Here is an 11,354-nt window from a genome sequence, read left to right as displayed (position 1 = left end):
CAAGATTTTATCAACATAAAATGAGAAGGTGAGAAGACTGGTGTATAGCAGTGCTTTCTTTATATTTGCATAATATTTGAAGTATGAGTATTAAAAGACACACACATGAAAAGAGAGGTATATGTGAAGAAAGACAGGAAGAACAGAGGAAATTTAAATGCAAACCAGACAACTCTCAGGATATTTTAACTGACAATGAAAAAAAAACTCTGTTGTCAAACATTTTAAATTGAAATGTTTTAAAAACTATTTCCCATACAGATTTCTCCATGAAGGTGCAGTGGCAGCTATAAATCATGTATAAAATATTCAGTCTGAAGCAGTGGTTGTCCACAAAACCAAAAGGAAAGAAATAAATGAGCTCCAGCCAAAGATGTATGCACCTTAGTGATGGAAATCCCAATTTAGAGTCAATGCTTTAAAGATTTATTTCACATTTTTTCAACACTATTAATACTAAAAACATTGGTTTGGCTCTAGCAGCACTCAGATGAAAACTCCAATTACCTATCTTTTTATTTCTCAAGAATAGTAATGTAGTTTTAATACTCAGAACTATTTTTCATTTCATGCATCTTAAAAACTTCTATTTTTACATAAACATACTTAAAGGATCATTTTTCTTTAAGATATTTCATTTCTTTTCTTTTTTTCTCTTTAAAGGTGAACAACCCTACCTCCCTGAGAGTAAATACAAGGAGCACTTATGTACACAGAGAAGATTTAAAACTGTTCTCAAAGTGGCCTTCTCATCAGTAGTAAGGCCACAAAATGTCAACAAGTACACAGTGTGCGTTAGTGATTAAAGATCCAGTGTAAGCTGGCAGCTGTGTTCCAAAGGACAGATTTCCGTACTTCGGTAGTATTCCACCTTTGGAACCTTTCTCTAGCCGCTCCCATTTTGATCAGCCCAAAAAACAGCACAACAGTATTCTAGACTTTCTCTCTGGATTTTGTCCCTTCAATAGCTCTTCTATCGACCAAGAGTAGACCCTCCATAATTTCCGCCCTTTTCATAGTCTCTTAAAATATTGTAACATTACAAAAGGTGACTCTTGTTTGAACTTCAGAGTATCAGGAATTTTATAACCCCATTATAACCCCTTTCTTTGTAGTTTAAACTTTTACATACCATTGGGACTAGAGATGTTTAGACATTTTTGAGCTTCAAAAGTGAAAGCTAGTATAGGAAAAGGAACTAGGCTGGCTACCTAATACTCGACAATGGGTCAGAGAGACAGAAGGGAGAAAAGAGTGGGATTTTTTTTTACTAGAAAGAAAAATCTGACCTCCATCACATCAAGACTAATTTTGTTTTCTGTGTTTTACACATATATTTTAGACTGCTATGACATTGACTATCATCTTGTTTTTATTTAAAACAAATGATTAAAAACTAATCACTATTAAAAACAATTTCTTGAAAACAAATATGTTGTGCTTTTTAAAAATAGCTTTGTAATGATACAATAAAGAGTTTTGATTTCTTATCTCTGAGACTCTATAAGTCTCCTTCAAGAAGAAGAATGAAGGAGAAGACAGCTAGACCTTGCAGATATTAAGGGGAACCGAACCTGGGTTTCTCTTAGCTCTGGCTTCTTTGACAGTAGGAGTGTTGGTTTATCAGCGGAAACTTCTCCAGTTGGTTTATCAACATAGAAACTTCTTTCTATGTGTGGCACCGTGCAGAGTGCTATTGTTTTGAGGTTTTCTCCCCTAGCTACTTTGACAATAATTTTTGTTCATTGTATTCTTTTAATTCCCTGCCTTAAATCTAAGAACTTTCTGAGTAGATCTTTAAAATATATTATTTTAAAGGTATGATTATGAAACTTTAAAAGGGACATATGTAAAGTGAAAAATATAAGCCTTACTACCACAGCCCAATCGCCTGAGGTCAGGCTGCTGACTCACAATCTTCCCACCTTTTTCTAACGAGAATACAGACATATACAGCGTGGGGCAAAGGTAGGTTTCCAGTTGCAAGTACATCAGAGTTTACTCTTGTGTTGTTATTTATTAATCACTTATTATTTTCCACATGAACAACTGTAAACCTATTGTTGCCCCACCTTGTATGACAAGTACATTACATTTTTATTGTGTTACATAAATAGATTTAAAGAGATATGTGATACATAAATAGATTTAAAGAGATATATTATATTCCGTAACTTGCCAACCTGTCACGAATAGCCTTTTCTTCCAGTATATACAGTTTACCATTATTCTTTTTCATAGGTACACAGTATTAAATGGTACTCTATTTAACTACCCTCTTGGAATAGACATTTAGGATGTTTCTAGTTTTTCTTTGCTATTTACTTGACAAACACTTACTGAGTATCAGCCAGAGTTCTAGGTCCCAGGGAAATACCACTGAATAAGGCAAAGTCTTTGCCTTATTGGAGCTGTCATCCTAGTAGGTGAGATAAACAATAAATAGACCGTAAGTATTATGAGAGAAAGCATTTAAAATAGCATGGTCTGGGAAGAACCCTCTGAGAAAGCAACAGTTGGGGGTAGAAATATGTGTGAAATGAAGGCACAGCCCATGTGAGTATCCAGGGAAGTGAAAGTGCAAGTTCTCTACAGAAGAACAAACTTCTCCCAAGAACTGTATGAGGGCCATGGGGGCCAGAGTGCAGGAGCTAGTGGGCAGGAGTGTAGGTGATATGCTAAGAGAGAGGTGGGCAGGACCCAATTACAATTCCTGGGGACCACACAGGCCACAGTAAGAACTTTATGTGTTTTTCTGAGTGTGAGAGGAAGCCACCTGAGGAATTTGAGTTGAGAACAGATCCAATCTGATTTATGTTTTATGAAGACCCTGCTCTGCCTTATAGAGAATGACAGCAGAGTGGCAAATGAGAAAACAGATCAGTTCCGGGCTAGTTTAAGAGTGTGGAGGAAAGGTGACAGTGAGCCAGTAGAGTGGCTACAGAAGTAATGGTAAATGTTGGGATAAAATATATCTTTTTTTATTTTTTTTTAATTTTTATTTTTTTTTATTGTTATTTAATTACAGTTGTATGCCTTTTCTCCCCATCCCTTCACCCCACCCCAGGTGAACCCACTTCCCTCCCCCCTCTCCACCCTCCCCCTTGGATTTGTTCATGTGTCCTTTATAGTAGTTCCTGTAATCCCCTCTTCCCACTGTCCCCGCCCCCACCCCCCACCCCCGCCCTTGCTATTGTTACATTGTTCTTAACTTCAATGTCTCTGGTTATATTTTGTTTGCTTTTTCCTTCTATTGCTTATGTTCCAGTTAAAGGTGAGATCATATGGTATTTGTCCCTCACTTCCTGGCTTATTTCACTTAGCATAATGCTCTCCAGTTTCATCCATGCTGTTGCAAAGGGTATAAGCTCCTTCTTTCTCTCTGCTGCGTAGAATTCCATTGTGCAAATATACCATAGTTTTTGGATCCACTCGTTTGCTGATGGGCACTTAGGTTGCTTCCAGTACTTGGCTATTGTAAATTGTGCTGCTATGAACATTGGGGTGCACAGATTCTTTTGGATTGGTGTTTCAGTGTTCTTAGGGTATAATCCCAGCAGCGGAATTACTGGGTCAAAGGGCAGTTCCATTTTTAGTTTTCTGAGGAAATTCCATATTGTTTTCCACAGTGGCCTCACCAGTCTGCATTCCCACCAACAGTGCACGAGGGTTCCCTTTTCTCCGCATCCTCTCCAACATTTGTTTGTGGATTTGTTTATGTTGGCCATTCTGACTGGTGTGAGATGATACCTCATTGTGGTTTTAATTTGCATCTCTCTGATGGCTAGTGATGCTGAGCATCTTTTCATATGTCTCTGGGCCTTCTGTATGTCTTCCTTGGAGAAGTGTCTGTTCAAGTCCTTTGCCCATTTTTTAATTGGGTTGTTTGTCTTCCTGGAGTGGAGTCGTGTGAGTTCTTTATATATTTTGGAGATCAGGCCCTTGTCTGAGGTATCATTGGCAAATATGTTTTCCCATATTGTTGGTTCTCTTTGTAATTTGGTGCTGTTTTCTTTAGCCATGCAGAAGCTTTTTATTTTGATGAGGTCCCATTTGTTTATTCTTTCCTTTATGTCCCTTGCTTTAGGGGACATGTCTGTGAGGATGTTGCTGCGTGGAATGCCTGAGATTTTCCTGCCAATGTTTTCCTCAAGGACTTTTATGGTGTTACGGCTTATATTTAAGTCTTTTATCCATCTTGAGTTTATTTTCGTGTATGGCGTAAGTTGGTGATCGAGTTTCATTTTTTTGCACGTAGCTGTCCAGATCTCCCAACACCATCTGTTGAAGAGACTGTTTTTGCTCCATTTTATGCTCCTGCCTCGTTTGTCAAATATTAATTGATCGTATAGATTTGAGTTTATTTCTGGGCTCTCTATTCTGTTCCATTGGTCTATGTGCCTGTTTTTATGCCAGTACCAGGCTGTTTTGATTACCGTGGCCTTGTAATACAGTTTGATATCAGGTATTGTGATACCTCCTGCTTTGTCCTTCTTTCTCAAAATTGCTGCTGCTATTCGAGGTCGTTTATGGTTCCATATGAATTTCTGCAATGTTTGTTCTATATCTGTGAAATATGTCATGGGTACTCTAATAGGGATTGCATTGAATCTATAAATTGCTTTGGGTAGTATGGCCATTTTGATGATGTTAATTCTTCCAATCCATGAACATGGTACATGCTTCCATTTGTTTGTATCTTCCTTAATTTCTTTCTTCAGTGTTGTGTAGTTTTCTGAGTACAGGTCTTTTACCTCCTTGGTTAGGTTTATTCCTAGGTACTTTATTTTTCTTGTTGCTATATCGAATGGGATTTTTTTCCTGATTTGTGTTTCTGCAGTTTCGTTGTTGGTGTACAGGAATGCCTTTGATTTCTGGGTATTGACTCTGTATCCAGCTATTTTGCCAAATTCATTTATTAGGTCGAGTAGTTTTTGAGTGGAGTCTATAGGGTTTTCCATGTACACTATCATGTCGTCTGCAAACAGTGACAGTTTCATTTCCTCCTTTCCAATTTGGATGCCTTTTATTGCTTTTTCTTGTCTGATTGCTGTGGCTAGGACTTCCAATACTATGTTGAATAGGAGTGGTGAGAGAGGGCATCCTTGTCTTGTTCCTGATCTTAGTGGGAAAGCTCTAAGTTTTTGTCCATTGAATGTGAGGTTGGCTGTAGGTCTCTCATATATGGCCTTAATTATGTTGAGGACTGCTCCCTTTATTCCCACTTTGCTGAGTGTTTTTATCAGAAATGGGTGCTGTATCTTATCGAACGCTTTTTCCGCATCTATTGATATGATCATGTGATTTTTGTCTTTGCTGTTGTTGATGTGATGTATTATGTTTATTGATTTGCGAATATTGTACCATCCTTGCATCCCTGGGATGAATCCCACTTGGTCATGGTGGATGATCTTTTTAATATATTGCTGGATGCTGTTTGCTAATATTTTGTTGAGAATTTTAGCGTCTATGTTCATCAGCGATATTGGCCTGAAGTTTTCTTTCTTCGTTGTGTCTTTATCTGGTTTTGGGATTAGGATGATGTTGGCTTCATAAAAAGAGTTTGGGAGTCTTCCATCAGTTTGGATTTTTTCGAATAGTCTGTGAAGGATAGGGGTTAGTTCTTCCTTAAATGCTTTGTAGAAATCTCCTGTGAAACCATCTGGTCCAGGGCTTTTGTGTGATGGGAGTTTCTTGATGACAGCTTCAATTTCCTTTGCTGATATTGGTCTGTTCAGGTTTTCTGCTTCTTCTTCAGTCAGTTTTGGAAGATTATATTTTTCTAGAAATGTGTCCATTTCATCTAGGTTTTCAAATTTCTTAGCATATAGGTCTTCATAGTAATTTCTTACGATCCTTTGTATTTCTGTGGTATCAGTTGTAATCTCTCCATTTTCATTTCTAATTCTGTTTATTTGGATCCTCTCTCTTTTCTTCTTGATAAGCCTACTTAAAGGCTTGTCGATTTTGTTTATCTTTTCAAAGAACCAGCTTCTGGATTCATTGATCCTTACAATTGTGCTTTTAGTCTCTATGTCATTTAATTCTGCTCTGATCTTGGTTATTTCCTTCCTTCTGCTTGCTCTGGGCTGTCTTTGTTGTTGTTGCTCCAGTTCTTGTAGGCATAGGGTTAGGTTGTTTGTTTGAACTGTTTCTAACTTCTTAAGGTAGGCTTGTATTGCTATGAACTTCCCTCTCAGGACTGCCTTTGCTGTGTCCCATAGGTTTTGGGTTGTTGTGAGTTCGTTTTCATTTGTTTCCAGGAAGTTTTTGATTTCTTCCCTAATCTCGTTCTTGACCCATTCATTGTTTAATAGCATGCTATTCAGTCTCCATGATTTTGAGTGTTTTGGGTTTTTACCCTTGGGGTTGGTTTCTAGTTTCAGACCCTTGTGGTCAGAGAAGATGCTTGATACGATTTCAATTTTCTTGAATTTGTTGAGGGTTGCTTTGTGTCCTATCATGTGGTCTATCTTTGAATAAGTTCCATGGACACTTGAAAAGAATGTGTATTTTGCTTCTTTGGGATGAAAAGCTCTGTATATATCAGTTAAGTCCATTTCCTCTAGGGTATTGTTAAGTGACACAATATCTTTGTTAATCTTTTGTTTGGAAGACCTGTCCATTTTTGATAGTGGGGTGTTAAAATCCCCTACTATAATTGTGTTGCTGTCAATATCTTTCTTGAAATCCTCCAAGATTTTCTTTATGTATTTGGGTGCTCCTATGTTGGGTGCATATATATTTATAATGCTTATGTCTTCTTGGTGGATTCTTCCTTTGAGTATTATGAAGTGACCTTCTGGGTCTCTCTTTATGGCCCTTCTTTGGAAGTCTATTTTGTCTGATATGAGTATTGCTACCCCTGCTTTTTTTTCCTGTCCGTTTGCTTGGAAAATTTGTTTCCAGCCCTTCACTTTCAGTCTGTGTAAGTCTTTTGTCCTGAGATGGGTTTCTTGTAGGCAGCATATGTGTGGGTCATGTTTTCTTATCCATTCAGCTGTTCTATGTCTTTTGATTGGAGCATTTAATCCATTTACATTTAAGGTTATTATCGATAGGTAGTTATTCATTGCCATTATTTCCTACCTGTGTTCCTCTGTCTTTCTCTTTTCCTTCCTTTCCTTAAAGCAGTCCCTTTAGCATCTCTTGCAGAGCTGGTTTGGTGGAGCTGTATTCTTTTAGACTTCTTTTGTCTGGGAAGCTCTTTATTTGGTCTTCTATCTTGATTGAGAGCCTTGCTGGGTAAAGTAGTCTTGGTTGGAGGCCTCTGGTTCTCATTACTTGGAATATTTTTTGCCATTCTCTTCTGGCTTGGAGCGTTTCCATTGAGAAGTCAGTTGCTAACCTTATTGGGGCTCCCTTGTATGTTACTTCCTTTTTCTCCCTTGCTGCCTTTAAGATCCTCTCTTTGTCTTGGAAATTTGCCATTTTAATTATGATGTGTCTTGCAGTGGGTCTCTTTGGGTTCCTCTTGCTTGGGACTCTCTGTGATTCCTGGATTTGGGTGACTTTTTCTCTCCTCAGATTAGGGAAATTTTCCATCATTACTTTTTCAAACAGGTTTTCTATCCCTTGCTCTTCTTCTTCTCTTTCTGGTATTCCTATTATACGGATATTGTTACGTTTCATGTTGTCCTGCATTTCCCTTATTGCCTCTTCATTCTTTCTGAGCCTCTTTTCCTTTTCTTGCTCCTTCTGGGTGTTTTTTTCTACTTTATCCTCCAGCTCGCTGATCCGATCCTCTGCTTCATCAAGTCTGCTTTTCATTCCTTCTATTGTGTTCTTCAATTCAGAAATTGTATTCTTCATTTCCTCTTGGCTCTTGTTGATATTTTCTATTTCCTTTTTCATGTTGATATAGTTTGCAGTGAGTTCATTGTAGTTTCCTTGTAGTTTCTGGTAGTTCTCTTTGAGCTCAGAGAGCTCAGTGAGCTTCCTGATGACCATTGCTTTGAACTCAGTATCTGATAGTTGACTTGCCTCTTTTTCGGTTAGTATTCTTTCTGAGACTTCCTCCTTTCCTTTCATTTGGGAATTGTTTCTTAGTCTTCCCATTGTTTGTGAGGCTCTTCTTGTTGGCCTCTGCTTCTTAAATTGCTTTGTTCTGAATCCCTGGGTTTATGATATGAACTTCTATGGTAGAATGCCAATGGGATTCGGTGGTGCTGTCTCCTTACTCTCCTGTGCTTGCTGGTCTTGAGCTGACGTTTATGTGTTTAACACGGTCTAACTCTAGTCTTTTCAGCACTCCAGGTTTTGTTGTTGCACCGTCAGATCTTTCAATGTCCTCTATCTTTGGTCTCTGATCTTCGTATATGCTGGAATACTGTTGGCTGTTCGCTCTGCTCCTCAGATCAGCTAGGTATTTCCCTGGCGTTGCGGGGAAGTGGATTCCGCTCCCACCTATGTTGCCGCCATCTTCCCGTCTCAAAATATATCTTTTAAAAGCAGAACAAACAGTGCTTGCTGTGAATTGATAATGACGTCATGGAGAGAAGTCAAGGATGAGTCCCAGGCTTTTGTCCCAAGCAACTAGAATAATGGACTTGCCGTGTACTGAATTGGGGAAAGACAAAGAATAAGTAGGTTTTGAAATGTCAGTGCTTAGGAGTCATGGGGGAAAATCAAGAGTGAGATTTTTGACATATTAATTTAAGGTGTTTAGTAGATGACCAAGTAGAAATGCAATAAATGTGCTTTTACATACATATTTATGAATTTATGCAAATATTTTATTAAATAAATTACTAAATGTACAAATGGTAAGCCAAATAGTAAAAGTTTTTAAATTTTGGAGAAACACTTCCAATGTGTCATCAAAAAACATTTGTAATGACTTATACTCTGATGGAGGATTTCCATATTGCTCTGAGTTTATTCTTTGTGGGCAGAATGAAAATTTTTGTCTTGTTTCCTTGGCATGTGAAAAAAGTAATTTTTTCTCATAATTCTCCATCAATGCTCAGTTTTCCCATTGCATAGGTATAATTAATGAGGCTATTTTGTTACCATTGGCATTTAGCTAATTAGAAGGGGAGTAAAGGTTAACTAGACATTGAGTTTAATAAAATGGGGAGTATGAGCCTGCTTGCTTAGCCAGGAAGCTACAGCTTTTCATAGTCCGGGGGCCCATAGCATTGTGCTCCACTAAGGGGACTAACACTCCTCCTTCCCCTTTCTGGTACTGGATTGCTAGGGGGTGGGCAGGGCAGGGGTGGGGAGGGGGTGTTGCTGGACCATAGAGGACTATCAGTCTAACTAGAGGGTATGGACCCATCCAAAGCCTGTGAAAGCCTGGAAAGTTGACTGATCATTTTGAAAAAGCACCTGATCTGTCCCAGGCCCAAGCTAATAAAGTCCCAGAGGAACAAAGAAGCTCTCTCTCCATCTCTCTCCCCCCACCCTCTCTCTCTGTTGCTCATGACCTTCACTTGCCCTGTGCACTCACCTGTCTTCTATACATAACCATGTGACCTTAGCAGCCACGTGGCCCATGGCTGTGGGGACTCCACACATGCGGTCCAGGACGGAGCCTGAATACCGCAGCACAGCAGTGCACTGAAATGAACTGCAGCTGGAAACATACCCTAAGCTAGCTGGATGCTGGACTGGACTGGACTTTAATATGAAGCAGAAACCCTGGACCCTGGCTTTTTGTCTTGACCTTGCTGAAAATAATATTGGACCTTTTCCATGGTAAGACAGACAGAAATGGGGTGAGGAAGTCATGAGGGGAACCCCCCTAATTGTACATTATTGATAAAGTCTACCACAGAAACCCATTCTCCCTATGTGTATCTCAGGAAAATCTTTTCCTCGTGACACTACAAGAAATTGCTTCCCTTTGATAAAAATTTTATTTGTCTAACTTCATGAGCCAAATATTTATACAGATTTGCAATCATGAAATCTCAACACTATGTTTTATTGCTTAAAATGTCCTTGATTGCCAGATAAGAAAAAGCTAAAAGAGTTCATCACCAGCAAAGCAGTATCATAAGAAATGTTAAAGGGTCTTCTTTAAGAAGAAAAAGAGATCAAAAATACAAATAATAAAATGGCAGTAACCAGCCCTGGTTGGTGTGGCTCAGTGGATTTAGCGCCAGCCTGTGAACCAAAAGGTCACTGATTCGATTTCCAATCAGGGCACATGCTTGGGCTGCCAGCCAGGTGCTCGGTTGGGGGTGTGGGACAGGCAACCACACAGTGATGTTTCCCTCCCTCCCTCCCTCCAGGTGGTGGCTACAGTGGCAGTTCTCTGGGTGGGAAAGGCACTCAAAGTAGTCAAGTTTCCTGACGTTGACGGTAATGTACCTAGAAAGGCATTTCCACTACTTCTGCTATATTTTGGGAGCCAAATCAGGGGACTGCTCAGCACAAAGTAACTGAACTTGCCAATGTTTTCAGTTCTGAGAAGATTCTCGATCTTGTTTCCAATGTTTGAAGGAGTTTTACTCAAGAATACTTTTTCTTGGAGTATTAAGATGACTGCATTTGCAATAACTATTGGAGCCTTTGCAGCTGCCAGCCCTGACATGGCATTTGATCTGGAAAGATATGTTTTTATTTTGATAAATGATGTCCTAAAAGCAGCAAATGGTGCATACATAAAACAAAAATTAGATTCAAAGGAGCTGGGAAAATACGGCCTTCTCTACCACAATTCATGATTCTGCCCACCCTGACCATTGCGTATTTTACAAGAGATGTACAAAAGCAGAGGATTGAAATCTGAGTAATTTTCCCCCCAATGAAATGGCAGGCAAAGGTCAATAAATATTTATTTTGGAAGAATAATGGTTCATCTAAACTTTCAAGTTGGGGGGTAGACTAATTACAGAAGCTCAACTCATTGCTTTGTAATCAAACCCTATAAGTATTTTTGGTCTCACAAGTTTGTTCATTCTCACTCTTACTTTTTAAAGTAATGTGGTTCTTAGTAACACATCATTGGGCTGTAGACGGACATGCTGGGTGGCAACCTTACAATCCTGCGACTTTTTCTTGCACTTCCTCCGTGACCCACTCCCCTACTAACATTCTCAGGTAGTTAAGTGCTACTGTGTGTCTCATGGTGTTAGGCTCAGGTGATAAGAAAGAAGATGAGTTAGGTGGTATTCTTACCTTTGAGGACCATATAGTCACCGTTCAGAGCAAACCTGTCATCAGAGCAGTAAACAATTATAAGCTCTGTGGGAGAAATGTTTTGGGTGCATATGGGGTATAAAGTGGAAGAGGGTCAAGTCTGTCTCCCTGTTGGGGACAGAATGGCTCAGGGAGCTTTGCCTATGCACAAAAATTAAAATGGAAAGATATGAATAATCAGTATTGTTTTGGTAGGTTAAGAATTA

General features: G+C 39.0%; 1 pseudogene; it reads left to right on the top strand.

Annotated features, from left to right (window-relative positions):
* Positions 1–2,630: 2,630 nt before the first annotated feature.
* On the top strand, positions 2,631–10,738 carry LOC112317715 (nucleotide sugar transporter SLC35D2-like; annotated as a pseudogene).
* The last annotated feature ends 616 nt before the right edge of the window (positions 10,739–11,354 follow it).

This window comes from Desmodus rotundus, chromosome 4 (genome assembly GCF_022682495.2).
Source record: "Desmodus rotundus isolate HL8 chromosome 4, HLdesRot8A.1, whole genome shotgun sequence".
Classification (NCBI taxonomy): domain Eukaryota; kingdom Metazoa; phylum Chordata; class Mammalia; order Chiroptera; family Phyllostomidae; genus Desmodus; species Desmodus rotundus.
Note: the sequence above shows the minus strand (reverse complement) of the source record. Positions and strands in the feature narration are given on the sequence as shown.